This window comes from Erigeron canadensis, chromosome 2 (assembly GCF_010389155.1).
Source record: "Erigeron canadensis isolate Cc75 chromosome 2, C_canadensis_v1, whole genome shotgun sequence".
NCBI classification, from domain to species: Eukaryota; Viridiplantae; Streptophyta; class Magnoliopsida; order Asterales; family Asteraceae; genus Erigeron; species Erigeron canadensis.
Window position 1 is genome coordinate 9,189,854 of NC_057762.1, and position 9,095 is coordinate 9,198,948.

General features: G+C 33.2%; 1 long non-coding RNA gene across 1 annotated transcript; it reads right to left on the reverse strand.

The window, feature by feature from the left end:
* Nucleotides 1–5,428: 5,428 nt before the first annotated feature.
* On the reverse strand, nucleotides 5,429–6,747 carry LOC122590047. Its single transcript, XR_006322392.1, has 3 exons — nucleotides 6,602–6,747; nucleotides 6,269–6,406; nucleotides 5,429–5,796 (listed from the first exon to the last, which is right to left on the reverse strand). It is a non-coding gene; the product is annotated as an uncharacterized LOC122590047 (long non-coding RNA).
* Nucleotides 6,748–9,095: the final 2,348 nt, after the last annotated feature.

A 9,095-nucleotide genomic window follows, 5' to 3' on the forward strand; every position in this document is an offset into this window, starting at 1 on the left:
TGACGAAATAGCTAGCACCTTTCCTTGGCACATGACTAAATGGGTCACATACATCCGTATGTATTAATCCAAGTATCTCTTTAGCCCTCTCCGGTTTATTTGGAAAAGGTTTTCTTGTCATCTTGCCGGAAACACAAGATACGCATTTACCAAATGATTCATCATTTGATTCTAATATCCCTTCACGTTGAAACCTCTCAATGCAGTTCTTGCCAACATGAACAAGTCGACAATGCCAAAGATAAGTCAAGTCCAAATTGGGTTTGACTCGTTTACTAACATTATACATTGAATTATCATTTGAATCACAACCACGCATATCAATTTCATAAATACCATCACAAGCAATAGCATTAAAATAATGAACTTTATTTCGAGAAACTGAAATACCATAATCATTAGAAAATTAATGAATCCGTTGTTTTTCAACAAAGAAACTGAAATGACACCTCTAGTAATAGATGGTGCATAATGACAGTTGTCTAAAACAATAACTAAACCAGTAGGTAAAACTAAATGATAGTCGCCTATTTCTTCTACAGCCACCGGTACACCATTGCCCACGAACAGTTGTAAAGATCCTGGCTTCAGTTTCTTTCTCCTTCTAAGCCCCTATAAAGAATGACAGATATGAGTACCACACCCAGTGTCATAAACCCACGAATTACGCTTAGAAAAGGAATATAATTCAACTTGTGAAGATACCTAAAGTACTGGCTAAACCAGTCTGCTTCTTCTTCGCATTCAACTCGGCTAGATATTTAGGATAATTCCTCTTCCAATATCTCACTTCATCACAATGAAAACAAGTTTGGTCCTTAGCCTGTTAATCCTTTTTCGCTGGAGGCGTTTTCTTTGGTTTCGGTACTGAAGTACTTTGTTTTCCCTTGCCATCTTTCTTGCCCTTAGTTTTTGGTTGTTTTCCTTTCTGGATCCTTCCCCGTTGATCGTGAGAACTTGGGGTGTAGGAGACTTCTTTGGAAGCTTCTTTTCATACTCATTCACCATAGCATGAAGTTCAACAATGGTTTTAGTCATGCTATGCATATTGTAATTGCGCACAAACTCCTTAAAGTCTTTGGATAAAGACTTGAGAATCATGCCAATAGCAATAACAGGAGGATAAGCATAATTCAACTATTCTAATTGCTCAAAGTACCTTTTCATCTTAAGTACATAAGGGCCAACCGGTGTTCCTTTCTCGTGTCGCAAGTCATGAAGTGTGTCCACTAGATCAAACAGCTCCACTCCAGCTTGCTTTCGTACAAAGACTTGAGTTCTTTGATCATATCACATGAGAAATAATTCTCAAATTGATTTTGAAGCTCAGCATTCATGCTTCCAAGCATCAAACAAGCAACCTGATTGTGTTTATCATACTGAGCAGTGTATGCAGCCAACTCTTCATTTGTAGCATTAGCTCCCGGAACAACGGGTGTCTCCTCTTCAAGAACTTGATATTTCTTCTCGGCTCTTAGAAATACTCTCAGCTGACGAAACCAGTCATTGAAGTTTGGTCCAGAAAGTTACAACAACGCTTAGAGGTGTTTAAGTGTTTTGTAAACATGTTTTGTTCCAACTTATGCCACGAGTTAAGGTCTCATCGTCTTAACTCGTTTTAAGTCGCCCAATTAAGAACATGTAAATAGTCCACCACTAGTCTCACAGCGGATTGGTAATTTACCTTGAAGAGATACAATTCGCCTACGGTCTCACGTAGGGTCGAAAAGCACTGGCAAGTGTTCTAAGCAAAGTGGGTGACAATGACTTAACTTTGAATGGGTAATGCATTTGATGTGAATCAAAAGTTTATGTATAAAGACTCATGCAAATCTTCATAACATAATGTTTAGTAAAATCATTTGTATAGTCTTAAAAACACAAGAGAGCTCGGTAGCTCCATTTGAACGCACAAAGAAGCGCAATGGCAAAGATTTGCGATGGACGCAATTAAAAACCCGCCCTTTTAGAAGGCTAGCGCACTCCGACTTATACCTCTCTTTGAATTTGTTCAAATGAGTGAGCCGGTGTATCTCAAGGTTGTAAGACTCCAATTTTATTAATAAAAAAAATATCTATTTCGATAATGTTTAGTTAAGTTTATTTTTCCAAGAAACTATTTTGCATCACCATTTATACCTTAATATATACGCAAAACAATAAACTTACTAATTTATTAATTATTAATCATGCAACGAGTTATGGTAGGCCACTTAAACATGTCACTATGGTTTTAATTATGTCTAATTCGGATCCCCCTTCAAAGAAGAGGACCACATACATCAAGTTGTCTTGATTGCGTAAGCCTTAAACATATATAAAACAATCAATTATCACATAAGCACATAGTTGCTGAGTGAAAATTTCCAGCAGCTTCACGACCTGTTTAGACCTGTTTCTGCTCTGATTCAGCTTTTGACCAGAACTACAAAGTTTTAGCCCTATGTGTTGAGCATCTACAATCCAAAGCACAGCTTCTAAATTTTTTAGTGATTTATCGCAAAGCAGAAAAATCACACGAAAAATCCACATAGTCACAAAATTATCTCATAATTAACCCTAATTACTGGATCATCCTGCAAAGCAATTTTATATCTCTATATCTTAGTAATAATCATAGATAATTTTACATGAATTTTTTATGAGTTTTACTATTATTTAACAACTTTAAATAATTAAAGTACACAACATGCAATTTATATGTAATAAACATTTCAATTCATAATATCAAAACTTACTTAGAGGGTTTCAATTAACCAATAAAAAGAGGTTGAATTAATTAAACAAAACCCTAATTTTATTTAAGTAATATTCAAAAATTTTAATTAAAATAAATAAAGAAAACTAATTTTAATATTTAATAATTAATTAAAATTTAATCAACCCTAAACCCCCCCTTCAAGTTTTGATCTTTGTAATTAATAGATCACATATGTGACTCTGATACCAACGTTAGAATATATAAACATAAACACATAACAATTCATGAGTACGCAGCGGAATAGAAACGTATATATTAATTAACAAAGAGAGAATCGAAACGTGTACCTTTGCGCAAAGCATCCAATAATATTATTAATTATTATTATTATTATTATTTTTATTATTATTATTATTATTATTATTATTATAATTATTATTATTATTATAGGTTTAAACTAAAACTCCTCTACGATCGAACACTTGACACCCCTATATTGTATGCTAGTATCTGATCATGAACTCACAAACCCCTTGTGCAATACCCCTTGAAGTCGAAACCTGGAAACCTAAAACCCTATGGGTTTTGTTGCTTTCGGCCGAACCAAGAAGAGGGAGAAAAAATAAGGTTTTTGTTAAGGTTTTCAAAACTAATTGCTTTGAATGAATGAAAAACCCTTAACCATTGATCTCTATTTATAGGGATTAATTAGAAGGATTTTCTAACTTGGTGACCAAGTTAGAGTGGGATTAGGAAACCCCTTTAGATTTTCGGCTCCCTCCCCTTCATTGTACAATTAGGAAACTTCTAATTTACAATTTAATCTTTCTCTTTTAATTAATTAAACACTATTAAACCTTTAATATAGTTTAATTAATAATTTCATGTTAATTAATATATTACTTTAATACCTCATTTAATTAGAGTTTACGTGTCATTTTGTGTAACCCCGTAGGCTTAAATGATTTCTGAACATACATTTATTATAACGTAATCATATACCAACAGACGCAACTTTCTTCGTAGAGCAAGATGATGAGTAACGGTACGTTAATTATTGATCAGTTGGATTTTCCATGGTTTAAAATTTGAAATTCTGTTGTTTTACGAATATCGTCTTTTCTTGTTCTTATTTTATTTTTGTAAAAAAACTGCAACTTATTACTGTATTATTATTGTTCAATCAATAATTTCATCTACTTTCATCATATTTAGAGAAACTTTCAGTTAATTATATATATAACGACTACTATGTTTAATACTGACGTCCTCGTTATATCAAACTAATCATCGAGATATAGCAACTTTTGAGCCGTCACGTGTGTCATGAGATCATGTCGAAGACAGTCAGGGACATGTGTCACGCCCCAAAATGCTTAACAGAAGATGTAAACAATTCTTACCTTATAATAAACGACTTATAAATGAAACGTTTTTAGAAAATATTTATTAAAATGATTCGGCTTCCTGGTCAACCGGTTCGGCATCATCCTACAATACAAAACCTTTGGTTATTAATATTTAACTTTGTTCTCTCATCTCATAAAAATGATACTAATATTGTTCGAGATAGAGATGAATAATTATAGGGTCTAAAGTGATGCATATTTGGCGAGACAAAAAGAGAAATAGTATATACTCCATTAATCCTTAAAATCCTCTTAATCTAAATATTAAATATAAATTCTATTAATTTTCTTTTCTAGTCATGTGTTTTGATTTTTTTTCACTTATCAATATTCTTTTATGATTAAGAGAATTTGTAACCTAATTTTTTAAAGAATTAATTATTTCCCCGTAAAAAGTGACGTAAGATACGGGTCCTAAGATATATCATTATAATTATAATTAAATAAATAGAAAATGATAAAATCTTCTAACCAAATAGTCTAATAATCCTCCTAAAATGTTAAGAGGGTGACATATGGTATCCACCAATTCTTTTTCCTAATTTTGCCCTCTGATTTTTCCACATGTCATCATCTAAGAGATTATTAGGATATTTGATTAGTAAGATAATCATTTCCTTTAAATATAATAGATGACATCTAATACGAGTATTATTGTCGGGCCTATTATTGTTAATTAAAAGAGTAGGTTGAGTTCTTCTAGAGCATCATTAAAGAAATATAATGTTGATATCTTTTGTATCCATGAACCATCGAATAAACAACAATATATAATTACAACAATAATCACACTGAATTTTCATTGGATAGACACCCGTTTGGTTTACAACGTAACTTACATGGGTATTTTAGTATTTATACATTCTTTGTCCAGGAGGGATTTGCAGAACGATTCCACTCGGGTTGAATGGTTGGATGATTTGATTATTCATAACTCGGTCCAGTTAGTAAACTTGGACGAGCTTATCATGAGTTTAAGTCCAGCCCATGGACTTACGAGTATAAACTAGGACCAGCCCATTAGTTATGTAAAAATAATCCGTGTAGCTAGCTAGGGAGTTACGGTCTCTAAATTTAGTTAAATACTAGTATCGTTACCCCTTGCGTTGCAAGGGGGCTTTAGTAAAATACGAGAAATGACTTTCTGACCAAATGGTTTGAATACCATTTAGTTTAGCTACTTAAAAGAGTGAACAACAATGTATACTCCTTATATAAAAATACATCCAAAACAATTTGGGACATTATGTAACTTTTAAAGGTAACAAAAATAAAAACATCAATGGTGGGGTGAGGGGACTCAAATAAAAAGATACTATTCATTTTGAACACAACTTTTTGCTAATATATATGAACTGCAATTAGAAATGTATGTACTGCCTCTGTAGTTTTACAAAGCCCTTATGTCTATTACCACTCCCATGAACTTTGAAGGGCCTACTACTTGTCTACTTAAACAACCATAGAAGTACATTTCCCATACCTGACAGCTTATTTATTAAAAGAAAACCAGGCATATAGACGAAATACATCATTGCACCAGTGTATAGTCAAACAGTTATACCACAATTAACCCAAACACGAAAATATAGAACCGGTATTCAAACCATTCAAATCCCAACCTCTAAATAAAAAAAGTAAATGCTATCCAGAGTCCACATCGATTATATACTGATTAGATAGTACCTGGGATATGGAGAATGCAAACAACATAATACATTAACACTATGCCCCTAAACTAGTAGAAATGCATAGGCACATAGCTGTTACCGTTTATAATGAATTTCGAGACTCATATGTTCCTAATTTCCTATGTGTTCTGCAACCTCTTTTCATAAAGATATATAGTCGTGCAGCTTTAGATATAACAAATTAACAAGTCACAATAACAATCTAAATTTTCAAAGATAAACGGTTTAGGAGGTTGTAGGCATTGAATGTACTTAGAGGTGACTTTCAAAATTTGATCAATTCCACGCTTTCCCGCATTAACTATATTTTGTATCAACCGTTTGCGATTAGACAGACCTTAAATTGATCGAATAGATATGTAAGGAAAATGATAACTCCTAACATATCATCACAGCTTTTTGTTGTCTTTTGATGAAGGATGTTATGCAGACAGTGTATTTTATTACTTCCTATAATTCAAACTTACATGAAAACTGGTGTATGTGACAGCTTCTGTAGATGTCTGCAACGAGATAATGGCTTACTCCCTAATAGTTTCATGCTGTTGCTATACTTGTTGCATCAGGAGGAAGCTTCGGAATAAATTAAACATCAGGGTAATGATCTGTCAAAAAATCAAAACGAACGCCCAAAGGTTATGCTTGTCTTTTCATGCCCTGCATCAATCTAGTTTCCATAAAATATGTTTCTAAACAAAATTATCATTCTGCTTTTTGCATTAAGATGTCAAAACCGAAGATTCCTGCAACTGAAAAATCAGCTTTGAAAAAGAGACTGCTACTAATAGTTTTGATAATACCTGCAGTATAACTTGTGTCTGTTATGTTCCCAGGGAGGGTGTTGCGGAGATTTTTTGTTGCATCTTTGTTGCAGTTGTTGTGCCCTAGTCCAAGAACTGCGAGAAATCGAGACACGGAGAATCCATGTTATGTAGTATCTATTGCTTCAAGTTATACTAGACACGAGAGGTGGTACAAATAGACGGGTCGGATGGGTTGGGAAGCGGGTCAAAAAGGATGATTCTTTTGTACGAATCAATGCGGTTCAAGTTGGGTTCGAATGACCGGCAAAGTGCAAACACTTTATTTTGGGTACAGTTTGTATGTTTATATACATAAATAATGTGATAAATATGTTTGCCAAAAAACTATGTTATTACAAAACATGATTTAAATCTGAAGTCTATAATAAAGCAACTTAAAAGACTATATGCATTAACAGAGACTTTGGCAGAATATAACCCGTTTGACCCACTGGAGATAAAATATAATCCAATAAAACCATTCATACGTAGGATGTTGAAAAAAACCATACCCAATTAACCCGACCCAATCCGAATGGATTTGGGTTATATGAGTTGGGTTATTCGGGTTTCGGGTTCGTTATTTGATTAATCAAATCCATATAAATTTAAATGATTTGGGTTATCGGTGAAATTTATTTTATTTGTGTTAACCCGAATAACCCATATAACTTTTTTTTTTATCTATATGATATTTATAGGAGTACTATATAGTTGACTCACTCTTTATGCTTTTATTTATAAATTACCATATATGATTCCCTACTCAGTTATTTTTGTATTGTAAATATTATGGTAGACAAAAATCAAACATACCGTTTGTATTGTAAGTATTTTTGTATTCCCTACTCACTTTTACGAAGTATGATTTTCAATGTTTTTGAAATTAAAATTATATTGAAGTATAATTTGCTAACTTTTTGTTATAAGTTTAGTAAGCTTCATAGTCCATATAATTTTTTATTTGGATTACCCAAAACCCGACCCAAACAACCCAAACCCGAATAACCCAAACCCAAATAACCCGAATCTTATTCGGTTTGGGTTACAGGTGAACTTATTATTCATCAAAACCCGAATAACCCGAACCAAATAACCCGAAACTCAAATAACCCGACCGATCAACGCCCCTACGTAATAGGATCCAAATTGACACCGGTAGGAGAAATGACTACCAAATTGACCCATTTTGCTTTTACACAAACGAGCATAGTGTCCGCGCGTTGCGACGGCTAGATGGTGATAACAATATAAAAGGGAGGCAGTGGTGGAGATCGAGGGAGGCGGTGGAGATGGAGGGCGGCGGCAGAGGGTGATAGAAGGTCGATGAGAGTGTATAATGATTAGAGAGAATGAGAGAAAAAGAAAGTATAAAAAGGTTTATGTTTAAGTAGGGGTATTATGGGAACACTTGAAAAAAGTGCTTAATTTCTAAAAATAAAAAATCAATATGCTTTATAGAGGAGTATAAAAGTTTTAGTGTTCATATTTTAACTGACACATGCCAACTTTTGTTTATTCTTAATCAAATGAATACTATTGTCCCCTTAAATAAGTTTGTGCTTTTTAACCTCGACCTATGAACGTATGTATAATTGTAACACATTATCTCATATTTATCGAAATATCATTATTAATTTTAAAATGTATCTTTTTCATATTTTTTATTATTCTTACATGTTATGTTCGTATATTGTAACATATTTTCTCATTCTTCTTAGAGTGTCGTTATCGGTAGTGATATACTTACTATTAGACATATTTCGTTATTTCTACTGATAAATTTATTTCAATAGATTTAAATATTATTTTTTTACTAAATCATTAACAAACGAAACTCGGAGCAACGCCCGAGTGACATATCTCGTTTTAAATGAAAATGAAGTGGTCACCGGCTACCTGTTTAATTGGTTAACCGTTACATAACATAACCCGAAAAATGAAGGATTTTACATTACATATCCACTCTAGTAGGTGGTTACATTACATAACTATTTAATCATAAGTTGTTACATTCAGGTGCCATCATCTCTATTCTTATTAATACCTACAGTATAGCGTGTGTCTCTTATGATCCCAGGGAGGGTGGTGTAGAGATTTTTTGGTGCCATCATCTCTATTCTTATTAATACCTACAGTATAGCGTGTGTCTGTTATGATCCCAGGGAGGGTGGTGTAGAGATTTTTTGTTGCATCTTTGTTGCTGTTGTTGTGCCCTAGTCCAGGAATTACGAGAAATCGAGACATGGACATTCCATGGTATGTGGTATCTACTGCTCAAGTTATACAAGACATGAGAGGTGGTACATATAGATGGGTCGGATGGGTTGGGTAACAGGTCAAAAAGGATGATTCTTTTGTTCGTGTCAAAGTGGTTCAAGCTGGGTTCGAATGCCTACAAAGAGCAAACACTTTATTTTGGTTTTTTTTTTATTTATTTTTTTTTATATATATTTTGTATGTTTATATAGACAAACAATGTGATAAATAT